General features: G+C 37.3%; 1 long non-coding RNA gene across 1 annotated transcript; it reads right to left on the bottom strand.

Annotated features, from left to right (window-relative positions):
* Window positions 1-12,700: 12,700 nt before the first annotated feature.
* On the bottom strand, window positions 12,701-13,228 carry LOC121968533. Its single transcript, XR_006108202.1, has 3 exons — window positions 13,165-13,228; window positions 12,953-13,072; window positions 12,701-12,861 (listed from the first exon to the last, which is right to left on the bottom strand). It is a non-coding gene; the product is annotated as an uncharacterized LOC121968533 (long non-coding RNA).
* Window positions 13,229-15,269: the final 2,041 nt, after the last annotated feature.

Here is a 15,269-nt window from a genome sequence, read left to right as displayed (position 1 = left end):
TCTTAGTTTAGCCACTCTTTTCCTTTTTCTGCAGTACAAGGAAACATAAAACTATAAGCGCATAGGCTTAGTAAGTTTCTTTCCTGCTCACAAAAACCATAAATCATGCATAACATAAAGTATTAACATGTTCACTTGGCAAGTCATAACCTAGCATGTGAGAGCATAAGCATAGAGTCATATCATAGCATGTGAGAGCTTAAACATATATCATAACATAGCATGTGAGAACATAAACATAAAGTAGTAACATGATCATATAAATATCATAGACATATTTTCAAGAGCATCTTAAATAAGCATAAAGGAAACCATATAACATGAACTTGTAGATGCAAGATGTTCTTTTGAAAACATGTATCATGAAATGAATATATGTAAGATGTCCTTTTGAAAACATATATCATATACATACTTAAACATAATCTCAACATGAGGGCCCGGCTTGTACCACATACATACATAAATGCGCACATCCTAAATATAACCAAGGTAGCTAATCTTGAACCTACTAGGAACTAGGCCCGTTTCATAGAACATTGACTTAGGGACAACTTAGGAGCCCATCCCTTTTACTAGGCTCGTTTCATAGATCATCGACCTAGGGGCGCTTATGGAGCCCACCCTTGGTACAAGTCATACAAAAGTAAAATAGCATATCATGTTTCTTATCATATCATAATATATCATGTTTCTTGTCATATCATGGCATATCATATTCTTGTCATATCATGAAGAGAGCTCTTAATCCCAACTTAAGGGAAGCATCTCTTTGTCATATCATGAAGAGTGCTCTTGATCCCAACTTAAGGGAAGCATCTCTTAGGCTTTTCATCTTACATAAGCCTTTCATAAACATATCATGATAGCATGAGGTGCACATAACATAAAGCATATCATAAGGAATCATAACATAATGGCATAAGTGCACATAACATAAAGCATATCATAAGGAATCATAACATGATGGCATAAGTGCACATACATAAAGCATATCATAAGGACTCATAACATGATGGCATAAGTGCATATAGCATATCATAGGAATCATAACATGATGGCATGAAGTGCACATAACATAAACCCTATCTTTCTTAGTTTGGCCGAAACTTACAAGTCATGGTTCTAGGTTTTTATTCAACAACATCTAAGCATGAACTTTAAACTTAGATCACAACCTAAAAGTGAGACTCTTAGTAAGTATAAATGAACTCCTAACCCTAATTCTCAAACCTTGGCCGAAACATACAATCATGATTTTTAGGTTTTTCAAGCAACATTTAAGCATGAAGACCTTAACTAACAATATATAATGGATTACACATCATGAGAGATCACAAGCTAGCATAGTTCAGGTCTTAAATTTTCCCTAATCCATTTATCTCTTTTAGGCCGAAACCCTAAGAGTTTGGTGATAGTTTCTAAGCAATATAAGGCATGAAACTTTAAACTAACAACATATAATGGGTTACACATCATAAGGAAACATAAGCAAACATAGTTAGGTTTCTAAATTTCCCTTAGTCCTCTTATTCTTTCATGGCCAAAACTTTAAGGGAACATGATCTAGATTTTTAAGCCACATAAAACATGAAAACATCATACTAACATCATATAGTGATTTACACATCATAAGAAATCATAAGCAAGCATAGTTAAGTTTCTAAACCTCCTCTAACTCCTTTATCTCTTCTTGGCCGAAACCTTACAAGCATAAATCTAAGTTTCTAAGCAATAGATAGCATGAAAAACTTTAAACTAAAAACATATAATAGGTTACACATCATAAGGAATCATAAGCAAGCATAGTTAGGTTTCTAACTTTCCTTTAATCCTTTTATTCTTTCATGGCCGAAAGTTTACAAGCATGAATCTAAATTTCTAAGCAATAAATAGCATGAAAAACTTTTAAACTAACAACATATAATGGGCTACACATCATAAGGAATCATAAGCAAGCATAGTTAGGTTTCTTACTTTCGCTTAATCCTTTTATTCTTTCAAGGCCGAAAGCTTACAAGCATGAATATAAATTTCTAAGCAATAAATAGCATGAAAAACTTTTAAACTAACAACATATAATGGGCTACACATCATAAGGAATCATAAGCAAGCATAGTTAGGTTTCTAACTTTCCCTTAATCCTTTTATTCTTTCATGGCCGAAACTTCAAGAGAGCATGATCTAGATTTTTAAGCCACATAAAACATGAAAACTTCTAGAAATCATAGATGGCCTCTTAACCTTATTTCCTCATCTTGGCCAAAATCTACAAGGTAAGATCCTAGGTTTAAAAATATCTATATAACGTGGAAGCTACTTGTACTACAGGTGAGGGAAATGCTTACATCTTCTCGCTTAATTCTCTAAGAAAATGACCTTGCCTTGTGAAATTTTTCTTTAGAGAGGACTCTTGGCTTGAATTCGGCACAAAGGAAGGAGGGAGCTTAGGGTTCGGTGGAGAGAGAAAGGAGGAGGAAGAAGAGGGAAGAAGAGAAAATGAATTTTTTCCATTCCCTTTCTCCTTTTTATTCCAAATGAAAGGAAGAAGGAAAAATGAACTTTTCCTTCCCTTTTCTTTTACTCATCCTAAATGAAGGGAGAAAGCAAAACCCTCTTTTCATTTGAAGAAGAATAAGAAAACTTGAACTTCTCCTTCTTAGTGAAGAGAGCCTTCACTTTCCTTACTTTTAACTATCTTGTCCCTTTCCTTCCTAACAGCACACCCCTGCTGGGGCTACTGGTTATGACATTCATGCATCTAACAAGAGGTTCAAGGTTCAAACCTTGGTCATGCCTCTTTTTGGTTCTATTTTTCTTTATTTTTGGAAAATCCACATAAGGCTCATTTTAATCATGCATAAATATATATGAATTATTAGAGATCCTATGGGTGTTACAATCCCCCATACCTCATAAAAGTTCATCCTCGAACTTAAAATAACTCTGGGTAACTAGGGTGGCCTAGGACTTCCTGCTGAATGCATCGACCACTTTGTTTGCCTTTCCCGGATGGTAGAAGATCTCGCAGTCATAGTCCTTGACTAGCTTGAGCCATCTACGTTGTCTCATGTTTAGGTCCTTCTATGTGAAGAAATATTTTAGACTCTGGTGATCTGTATAAATCTTATACTGTGCTCCATATAGATAATGCCTCCATATCTTGAGAGAAAAGACCACGGCTGCTATCTCTAAATCATGAGTGGGGTAATTTCTTTCATGTTCTTTGAGTTTCCTAGAGGCATTGGCAATGACCTTGCCGTTCTGCATGAGTACAGCTCCGAGTCGTAATCTGGAAGCGTCGTTGTACATATCGAACCCTTCGTTACCTTCCGGAAGAGTGAGAATTGGAGCACTGGTCAGTCTCCTTTTCAATTCTGTGAAACTCTTCTCACAATCGTCTATCCATTCGTACTTCTTGTTCTTCCTAGTGAGAGCTGTCATAGGGGCTGTAATTCTGGAGAAGCCCTCTACGAACTTCCGGTAATAGCCTGCTAGCCTGAGAAAACTTCTGATCTCACTGACATTCCTTGGCCTGTTCTATTTACTCACAACTTCAATATTGATTGGGTCTACCATCACTCCATCTTTGGAGATAACATGACCCAAAAATGATACTCGAACGAGCCAGAACTCGCATTTGGAAAATTTCGCATACAGCTGCTTCTCCTGAAGAATTCGTAAAACTATGTTCAGGTGTTCGGCATGATCCGCTTGGGTTCTCGAATAGATGAGGATATCGTCGATGAAGACGATCACACATTTGTCAAGAAATGCTGAGAATACCTGATTCATCATATCCATAAACAAGGCAGGAGCATTCGTCACTCCGAAGGGCATAACTACAAACTCATAGTGTCCGTATCTTGTTCGGAAAGTCGTCTTCGGTATATCACCCCGTTTCACTTTTACATGATGATATCCAGACCTCAGGTCAATCTTAGAGAAGATGGTGGCACCCTTTAACTGGTCAAACAGGTCGTCAATCCGTGGTAGAGGTTACCGGTTCTTGATCGTCACTTTATTTAGCGCTCGGTAGTCTATGCACTTTCGCATAGACCCATCTTTCTTCTTCACAAACAGTACTGGAGCTCCCCATAGAGAGTGACTAGGGCGGATAAGTCCCTTGTCGAGTTACTCTCGTAGCTGTTCCTGAAGTTCCTTCAATTCAGCCGGCGCCATACGGTAAGGTGCTTTAGAGATCGGTTTAGTACCCGGAATCAATTCGATCTCAAATTCGATTTCTCTATGTGGGGCTAACCCTGGTAGTTCGTCGGGAAATACCTCTGGGTAATTGCATACAACTCTGACATCTTCCAGCTTTAGTTCTTCTGCTTGACTTGTATCGACCACATGTGCTAGAAACCCAGTGCATCCGTTGTTTAACATCTTTTGTGCCCTTAAGGCCGATAAGAATTTCTTAGTTTCCTTCTTTGGCACTCCGATAAATTCAAACGTCGATTCTGCTTCTGGCCGGAAAACCACTTTTCTCTTACGACACTCTATCGAAGCATCGTACTTGCTCAGAAAGTCCATGCCCAATATAAGGTCATAATCCTGCATGTCGAGCACTATTAGATCACAGTAGAGTTCTCTATCTATGATTCTGATGGGCGTGGCTTGCAGCACATGAGTAGATGGCATTACTTCTCCCGAATGTAGGGTTGTTAAGAACTTGCGATCTAAGGCTTGCGGTGGCATGTCTATCTTCCTTGTGAAAGGTGTAGAGACGAACGAGTGCGTTGCCCCAGTATCAAATAATACAGTAGCATGCTGACTGAAAATAAATATCTGACCTGTGACAACGGTAGAAGCATTCGCCACGTCTTCCTTGGTGAGGGAGAAAATCCTTTCATTCGTCGTAACTGGCGGAGTTTCCAGTCTCCCTTGGCCTATCAAAGTCCCTTCTATAGCAGCCTGCATCTGGTGTAGCTGTGGGGGAGCACCTCTGTTCTGGACATACTGTTGCGGAGCTGTCTGCATCTGGGTAGGACAGTTTCTGGCCATATGTCCTTCCAATCCACAGTTGTAGCACCTATTTGTGCCTATACGACATATTCCCGGATGATTCTTCCCTCATGTGGTACACTGAGGGAGCATAGGTTGCTTGCTTGTTGGACCGCCCTTAGAGTCGTCCCATTGTTTTCCCTTGCCACTGTGGTTTCCTTTCCAGCTGGTTCTGGTGCTTTGAGATTTCTGCCCTCCTGACTGGGCGTGACTCTTGCCCTCATTCAGCGCCTTCAGATATTGTTCGGTGATCAGGGTACTACTATTAGCTCTTCGGCAGTCTGCGGTCTATTAACTCCGCCGGCCACATTCAGAGCTATCTCAGGTCTGAGCATCTTCAGCATAAGTCTGACCCTTTCTCTTTCTGTGCTGACCAACTCTGGGTATAGGCGCGCTAGACGGTTGAATCTCTTCACAGCTTCATTAACTGGTAGGTCTCCTTACCGGAACTCGATGAACTCATTGTAGTGCTTGTTTGTCACACGCATGTGGAAGAATTCTTCGAAGAATTCAGTCTCGAAGTCCATCCATCTCATTTGATTTACTTGTCTCTTCGCTTTAACTCTGTCCCACCACATTCTGGCATCGCCCATAAGGCAGAACGATGCACACTTTACTTTCTCGTGTTCAGGCCAGTCCAATAGCTCTACTATGCTCTCCACAGTCTTGAACCAGGTTTGGGCGTCCCATGGCTCACAGTTACCAGTGAAAACTTCCGGCTTCAGCCTCTACCACTGAATCAAGTACGCCTCCTGTCGAACCAGTGGGGCTGGGCCTACCGGTGGTACTGGTACAACTGTACGTATAACTGGCATCACGTTCTAGTTCCCTGGTGGGGTGGCAGGATTCCCCTACTGATTCATCAGAGTATTTATCACTTGCTGTTGTTCTGTGACCTGACGCTGAAGTTCAGTGACTACATGCATCAGATCAGGTGGAGGTACTGTCTCATCAGCTCTGGTATTGCGTCTTCTAGCCATGCTTATCTTCATAAATGACAACAAGGCTAGCATAAGTTATCATTATTCCTAACCAGGCTAGCATAAGGTTATCATCATTCCTACCCTACCATCATGCATACTTAGACTAAAACTGTGACTTATCATAATTTAAAATAGAGTAGACATGCATACCTAAATTAAAGCATTCCTTATCATACATAAAAAAGAAATAGAGTAAGCATAGAAATTCTTACTTGGAGCGGCAGGATGTAGGCTTGATGTGTGTGTGTAGTAGAAAGGCAGACCTGCTCTGATACCAAACTGCAACGCCCACCCCTCTACTATTACTAAAGAAGGGGCGGGGTTACTTACTTGAAACGTACATACATGTATATGCATATAAAATCATGGCAGCGGAAGTGGGTTGTCTAAAATTTAATTTGATCATATGCATATGGACTAAACATGACATGTGAACAATATAATCATATAACATAGAAACATGCTTAACATGCTAATCTTTTCAATCATAACATGTGAATGTACTAGCATTCATGCATATAACTTGATTTATCATCAACTACTTATAACACGATTCATGATATCATAAGCATACCAACATGAAACAAAAGAACATAAGTGCATAAGCTAACCATGCCAGTTCAAGTAGTTATCAAAGCATATAGCTAAACATAGTTCACATGAAAGGTCAAGACATATATATATAAGTTCCGAAACACAAAGGGATCTATTCCACCATGCCACTTCCACACACATTCTTGCCCTTCCTGTTGCTCCTCTTAGTTTAGCCACTCTTTTCTTTTTTCTGCAATACTAGGAAACATAAAACTATAAGCACATAGGCTTAGTAAGTTTCTTTCCTGCTCACAAAAACCATAAATCTTGCATAACATAAAGTATTAACATGTTTACTTGGCAAGTCATAACCTAGCATGTGAGAGCATAAGCATAGAGTCATATCATAGCATGTGAGAGCTTAAACATAAATTATAACATAGCATGTGAGAACATAAACATAAAGTAGTAACATGATCATATAAATATCATAGACATATTTTCAAGAGCATCTTAAATAAGCATAAAGGAAACCATATAACATGAACTTGTAGATGCAAGATGTTCTTTTGAAAACATGTATCATGAAATGAATATATGTAAGATGTCCTTTTGAAAACATATATCATATACATACTTAAACATAATCTCAACATGAGGGCCCGACTTGTACAACATACATACATAAATGCGCACATCCTAAATATATCCAAGGTAGCTAATCTTGAATCTACTAGGAACTAGGCCAGTTTCATAGACCATCAACCTAGGGGCAACTTAGGAGTCCATCCCTTTTACTAGGCCCGTTTCATAGACCATCGACCTAGGGGCGCCTATGGAGCCCACCCTTGGTACAAGCCATACAAAAGTAAAATAGCATATCATGTTTCTTATCATATCATAACATATCATGTTTCTTGTCATATCATGGCATATCATATTCTTGTCATATCAGGAAGAGAGCTCTTAATCCCAACTTAAGGGAAGCATCTCTTTGTCATATCATGAAGAGTGCTCTTGATCCCAACTTAAGGGAAGCATCTCTTAGGCTTTTCATCTTACATAAGCCTTTCATAAACATATCATGATAGCATGAGGTGCACATAACATAAAGCATATCATAAGGAATCATAACAAGATGACATAAGTGCACATAACATAAAGCATATCATAAGGAATCATAACATGATGGCATAAGTGCACATACATAAAGCATATCATAAGGACTCATAACATGATGTCATAAGTGCATATAGCATATCATAGGAATCATAACATGATGGCATGAAGTGCACATAACATAAACCCTATCTTTCTTAGTTTGGCCGAAACTTACAAGTCATGGTTCTAGATTTTTTTTCAACAACATCTAAGCGTGAACTTTAAACTTAGATCACAACCTAAAAGTGAGACTCTTAGTAAGTATAAATGAGCTCCAAACCCTAATTCTCAAACCTTGGCCGAAACATACAATCATAATTTTTAGGTTTTTCAAGCAACATTTAAGCATGAAGACCTTAACTAACATTATATAATGGATTACACATCATGAGAGATCACAAGCTAGCATAGTTTAGGTCTTAAATTTTCCCTTATCCATTTATCTCTTTTAGGCCGAAACCCTAAGAGTTTGGTGATAGTTTCTAAGCAATATAAGGCATGAAACTTTAAACTAACAACATATAATGGGTTACACATCATAAGGAAACATAAGCAAACATAGTTAGGTTTCTAAATTTCCCTTAATCCTCTTATTCTTTCATGGCCAAAACTTTAAGGGAGCATGATCTAGATTTTTAAGCCACATAAAACATGAAAACATCATACTAACATCATATAGTGATTTACACATCATAAGAAATCATAAGCAAGCATAGTTAAGTTTCTAAACCTCCTCTAACCCCTTTATCTCTTCTTGGCCGAAACCTTACAAGCATAAATCTAAGTTTCTAAGCAATAGATAGCATGAAAAACTTTAAACTAACAACATATAATAGGTTGCACATCATAAGGAATCATAAGCAAGCATAGTTAGGTTTCTAACTTTCCCTTAATCCTTTTATTCTTTCATGGCCGAAAGTTTACAAGCATGAATCTAAATTTCTAAGCAATAAATAGCATGAAAAACTTTTAAACTAACAACATATAATGGGCTACACATCATAAGGAATCATAAGCAAGCATAGTTAGATTTCTAACTTTCGCTTAATCCTTTTATTCTTTCATGGACGAAAGTTTACAAGCATGAATATAAATTTCTAAGCAATAAATAGCATGAAAAACTTTTAAACTAACAACATATAATGGGCTACACATCATAAGGAATCATAAGCAAGCATAGTTAGGTTTCTAACTTTCCCTTAATCCTTTTATTCTTTCATGGCCGAAACTTCACGAGAGCATGATCTAGATTTTTAAGCCACATAAAACATGAAAACTTCTAGAAATCATAGATGGCCTCTTAACCTTATTTCCTCATCTTGGCCAAAATCTACAAGGTAAGATCCTAGGTTTAAAAATATCTATATAACGTGGAAGCTACTTGTACTGCAGGTGAGGGGAATACTTACATCCTCTCGCTTGATTTTCTAAGAAAATGACCTTGCCTTGTGAAATTTTTCTTTAGAGAGGACTCTTGGCTTGAATTCGGCACAAAGGAAGGAGGGAGCTTAGGGTTCGGTGGAGAGAGAAAGGAGGAGGAAGAAGAGGGAAGAAGAGAAAATGAATTTTTCCATTCCCTTTCTCCTTTTTATTCCAAATGAAAGGAAGAAGGAAAAATGAACTTTTCCTTCCCTTTTCTTTTACTCATCCTAAATGAAGGGAGAAAGAAAAACCCTCTTTTCATTGGAAGAAGAAGAAGAAAACTTGAACTTCCACTACAACAAAAACCCTCATAGACATCGGTTTTCCACCGATGTCTATTACATTTTCGACCGATGTCTATGAAGGCGATGTAAAAGGTCTGTCATTTTAGACATCGGGTTAAAACCGGTGTAGTATCACTTAACGACATCGGGTGTAAAACCGATGTAATATTATATGTTAATAACACCAGTTTTGGCAGCGGTATACGACCGATGTAATATTAGTTAATGACACCGATTTTGCATCGGTGGAAAATCGATGTAATATCAGTATTGTTTAATGACACAAATTCGATTTCCGAAATAGTGAAAAACCAATATTATCACCAAGAAAATCATAAAATTAAGTTAATATTATTAATTCACTAAGAAAATCACAAATAAAAATGCACCGATGTATCTAAACACACCAAGTCAATATCTATATAACCAACACATAAATATTCTTCTTACAACATAAAAAGATAATAGATATTGTGCACATCAAGTCAGTATCCATAAATTACACATAACTATTCTTCCTGAGGGTGACAACTGATTGGTGATTCTTTGTAAAGGAGGCTTCCATCTTAAAGGAGCCATTGGAGGCTTTGGGAACTTTGCAACATCCTTCTTGGTTGTCCTCTCACCATTTAATTGATTCTCCAGTTCTCTTACTTGAATAAAATAAAACAAAATAATGAGTACTGAGGGCATCTAGTAAAAAAGAAAAAGAAACATCTAAAAGCAAGAGTCATCTGAAAAGTATACTTACCATCAACCAAAAGAATGTCATCAACTTCAACATCATTAACAAAATCATCATAGTTTACACTGACAGTATCTCCTAAACTGACTCCTCTTTTGATAGTGAAATTGAACTCTTGCCCTTCATTGAGCAAGATAGGCTGAACCACATCCCCACTTCTTACCTCAGGGCCCTGTATAGTGTATATGACTACAGTGTCAGATTAAGTATATGTACTTCTGTTTTATCTGTTCTTTCTCAGTTAGTAACCAAGGATATAGCTCATATAAGCTTTGTAATGCTTTTAATTTGGAGGAAACCTCCTTTCTCCTTAAAAATATTGGTCATGCATTTCTTCAGTGGACGCCATTTTAAAGGTGAAACCAAATAAGAAAGCAGGATTGTCGTAACATGCCGGTGCTAGGAGAACCTCGTCACAAATTTTTATCAGTCTAATACAAAACTGCCACCATTATGCATATAAGTAGTATCCAATGTATGCTGGGAAAGGAATAAGTTTTTGTGTAAGTTAATGAATCAGAAAAAAATTGAAATCGCATGACCATTAGAATTCTGAAAAAAAAATTGTGTTTTCAGCAAACAATGAAATTTATCACAAGTTCGTCCTGGTGCATGTTTGCAGGTACTGTTGAAATAGTATGTTAAGAATAATATTCACCACGTCAATTATGCTGGAAAATTTAATTTAAGGCATCATACTGAGTGATATTCAGTTAAATAAGATGAAGCAACAACATTGACGGAAGAGTCCTAAAGAGAAAACGAATCATAGAGAAGAAAATACTAAGTGCATATTCCGCCAATGTAATAAGCTAAATCTCAAGAATATTAGATATAAACAATGTCAAGCATTTTAGAAATGCACTTTGCTAAGTCAACAGTAAGAGCTAAGTAATGTTCGCAGAGGCACGTACCTTAGTATCTAGCATTATGGAAATAACGTTGTCCGTGGATTGAGCGTTGTATTCTTTTACCAAGTCAATGACCTTCTGATGTGATTCATGATCTCCATGGAAATAACATAAGTAGAGCTCATTAAAGCAAAAAAGAAAAGAAACAACAGATCATTTAGTAAAAGGAACTCAATGAGTACTGAGGGCATTCAATGGAAAGATATTCAATTTCAGTATGCAACCACTTCAAACTACATCCAGTCACCTCCACTTTGCCATTCTAGTATCTTTCTCAATATGGCTAGCATGCTGTGCTGTGCTTAGTTACATTCAATTTCCAAAAACACATTTCAATAGAACAATGATAAATGAGATTTTCAAAAAACTCTGCTGCCTAAAAATGCAATACCAGAGTTCTGTGTGCTAAAAGAAAGAACAATTTCTCAATCCAATAGTCAACAGTTAAGGTATTGTTTAAATCAGTTCCTCACTACTTTTTCTGCTATCATTCCATATAATTGCATAATTTATCAAAACATAAATGACCAGGAACCAAAACACTGAAAACAAGAATAAACCAATAATTTAGATACATGGGATCAAATGCTTTACAAAAATAAACCATTTACCATAATTTTACTTATTTGCTCAGCTTTTTTGATCTGCAAATTTGAAATAATCTATTATACGGCAACTGATTTGAAAGAAGCTAAATATAGTGATGCATGGTATATAGTAGATTATTATGATTTTTCTTGGAATATATAAAATAATTTATTCACACTATCTTCAAAAAGATTCTACTTATATTAACATAATAAATTTTCAAAAGAATAAAATGAAAGATTCTTCCTTCATTCTTAAACCTCATAAATCTACGCAGCATGGAGGAGGCATGATTATAATTAAACTTCCACATAATCAATAGATGTGAATTCACATTCTATGATCCGAATACATTAACACTAATTTATTGAAAGGTTCATTAAACATGAGATTGAAAAGGAACATGAATTCTTCCAAAAAAAAAACAATGCTCCAGCTCAAAGGAGGTGCAAAATGTGGGCTAGAGAGCACCTAGAACCTTGGCCTGCATATTCCTTGACCTCTTAGATATAACTACAATCTTGGTAAAAATTAAACAGAATCAAAGCAAAAGGAATAATATTTATCCAACTCCAAGGCATCAAAAGAAAATCAGAATATCAATGGAAGAAGTAACAAATAACATTTGATCTTCACATACTTCAGAACAAATACTATGACAAATTGCCAAATAAAAACAAATGTCACATAATTGCACAAATAAAATTGAAAAAGAAAACCACCGTTTATACAGATAAGACATGTCAATTCCTCACCCAAGTAGAATCCTTTACCACACTTTACCTCAATATTAATAACCATTAAATTGATGGGATAATTGACCAAGATCCTGATACAGATAGTAAAGTGTAATAGCAAAGTGTATAAATACAACCTGATTTAGATTAGGAATACTGAGAGAATGACCAAAATATAGAAAAAATATCAGTGAAATTTGTAAGGTAATCAAGTATAGTATTTCAAGTTCTCTCTGCAATCTATCTAAAACTTACAAAAATTATATTAGGGACCCTAATATTGTTAAGAATTATATTATGTGAAGAATTATTGTTACAGAGGATTGTTACTACCTAATTTCTACCGGCGTAACCAAATTACAGGAAACTAGTACAAGGGATTTAACGATATTTACAAGTGAATTGATTCACCGAGTCTGGTGTATATTGAGCTTTCTCCTACCCATCAACCCGAAAGAAATGCAACAGCTTTAGAGGCTTCACGTTTTCCTATTCATGATTTTTAAAAAAAAATGTACATAATATTAAGATGAAGTGTGTTGGTTTTCAATGGGCATATACCAGTAAATGAACTACTAACCTCACAATTGCTGACACGCTCAGATGGGAAATGAAGTCCAGTGGAGCATTTTTGAAGAATTTCAGGATGCTTCATCCATGCCTTGTTAGCTTCGATTGCTTTCAGTTTATATAGGAACATCTGGAGAGATTATAAAAAGAACAGCAAACCATCACAAGAAGGGAAGGTAACAAACAGAAATTATACAAGAAGCAGTTCAACTGATTGCGAACCTCAGACAAGGGAATTGTTGGTTTTTCGAGCTCTTCTCCTTGGATGGCCACACCAGTACCCTAGCACTCTATGCAAAAGATAGAAGAAATTTTATTTTGGAGGGTTTCTTTTCCTTTGCGTCCCCTTGAAGGTCCCTAATTGTCCCTCCAAAAAAAATGAAGTAGAAGCAAAACAATCAAAGATTTGTACCACTGACCTGAGAAGCGAAGTCAAAACCAAGAATAAAAGTAAATACTAAAAAATATTAATAGATCTACACCATCACCTTAATTTAACAAGCTTTAAACCCCTCAAAAGAAAGTCTAGCCATCAAAACAACCAGCGCGAAGAAATTCCAACAAGGAACTCAAAAATCCCAACAGATCTAGCCCAGAGCTGACCGATTTCCTCCAAGAAAACACTAAGAAACAAGCTAAGCATACAAGGATCAACGAGGGATCACCTCCGCGTTTGACGAGAGCCGCCATGAGTGTAGACGACGAAGGAGCAGCCTCAAGGAGCCAAATCCGAGCACCAGCAGCGAAAACAGCAACGGAATCAAGACGATTTCCGGGGAAAAGGCCGCCGATGAATCAACGGAGAAACCAGAAAGCATGAGGAGAAGAAACCCTAAGAGATGGAGCAACTCGCGAGAGGGCAAAGACGGAAGGGAGAGGAGAAGAGAAGGGGAAAGAGGATATGGATGTGGTCGTTTGGGAAAGCGGGGCAGTCCGCAGACCTCACAAGGGAGGGAGTCGTGTGTTGATCCTGATCGGGAGAGGAAGGGGCGTCGATATAGGAAGGGGAAGGACGGCGCGATCTAGGAAGAGGAAGGTTTAGGTTTGGAGGGAAGAGTGAAGTGTTGTAAATTTTAGCTAAGTATTGGTGGAAAAATTAAATTATTTTATTTATCATAGACACCGGGTTTTAAAAACCGCTGTTAAAATCGGTGTCTATTAACGAAAAAAAAGGCGCTCATAGACATCGGCTAAAAAATCGATGTCTATGAGCGAAAATCTACGCTCATAGACATCGGTTTTTGGAAAAACTGGTGTAAAATACTCAAAGACATCGGCTTTTGCTTAAAATCGTTGTTGTTCCACCGATGTCTATGAGGGTTTTTCTTGTAGTGTTCTCCTTCTTAGTGAAGAGAGCCTTCACTTTCCTTACCTTTAACTATCTTGTCCCTTTCCTTCCTAACAGCACACCCCTGCTGGGGCTACTGGTTATGACATTCATGCATCTAACAAAAGGTTCAAGGTTCAAACCTTGGTCATGTCTCTTTTTTGTTCTATTTTTCTTTATTTTTGGAAAATCCACATAAGACCCATTTTAATCATGCATAAATCTATATGAATTATTAGAGATCCTATGGGTGTTACAGATAGCTCCCCTGAGATAATCGTTACTCCTTTCTCTCAGAGGGTGCTTGATGATCCACTTCCAAAACACTATCAGAACTTAAATATTGGAGAATATTCTGGAACTACTGATCCAGAAGATCATCTTCTTAAGTTTGTGAATGTAGCTCTATTATAGTAGTTTACCGACGGTGTTAAGTGTCATATGTTTCTCACCACCTTCGAAGGAGCGGCTCAGAGGTGGTTCAAGAGGTTACTAGAAAATTCTATCCGGCGTTTCAAGGACTTTCGTAAGGTATTTTTGCATCACTTCTCCAATAATTGGAGGTATCACAAGACTCTCTGGAGTCTCTTTTCCATTAAACAAGGACCTAAAGAGGCCATTAGAGCTTATATTAAAAGGTTTAATCAAGTAGCTATTAATGTTCCTAGTGCTACTACTGAAATCTTGGTGATTGTCTTCTCTTAAGGACTCAATGATAATGATTTCTTCAAGGACCTAGTGTGAAATCCTCCAGGTAATTTTGATTTATTAATTGAACGAGCTACTGAGTTTATTAATGTTGAAGAGAGTCAAGCTGCTCATAAGAAGGAAAATGTTGTACCTATTCCGACTCCAATTAATGAACGATCCGTAGTTCCTGTTCATCCACCCAGGGGACCTCGTGTGGCTCATCCACACTGTCAGCCTGAACTTAGACCCCAAGCAGTACAACATGTGGAGATGCTACAAGAAATCCCAAGAAGATAGTGTACGTATTGTT

The sequence above is a fragment of the Zingiber officinale genome, chromosome 3B, assembly GCF_018446385.1.
Source record: "Zingiber officinale cultivar Zhangliang chromosome 3B, Zo_v1.1, whole genome shotgun sequence".
Taxonomy (NCBI): Eukaryota; Viridiplantae; Streptophyta; class Magnoliopsida; order Zingiberales; family Zingiberaceae; genus Zingiber; species Zingiber officinale.
The sequence above is the reverse complement of the archived record's forward strand: the minus strand, read 5'-3'. Positions and strand labels throughout refer to the sequence as shown.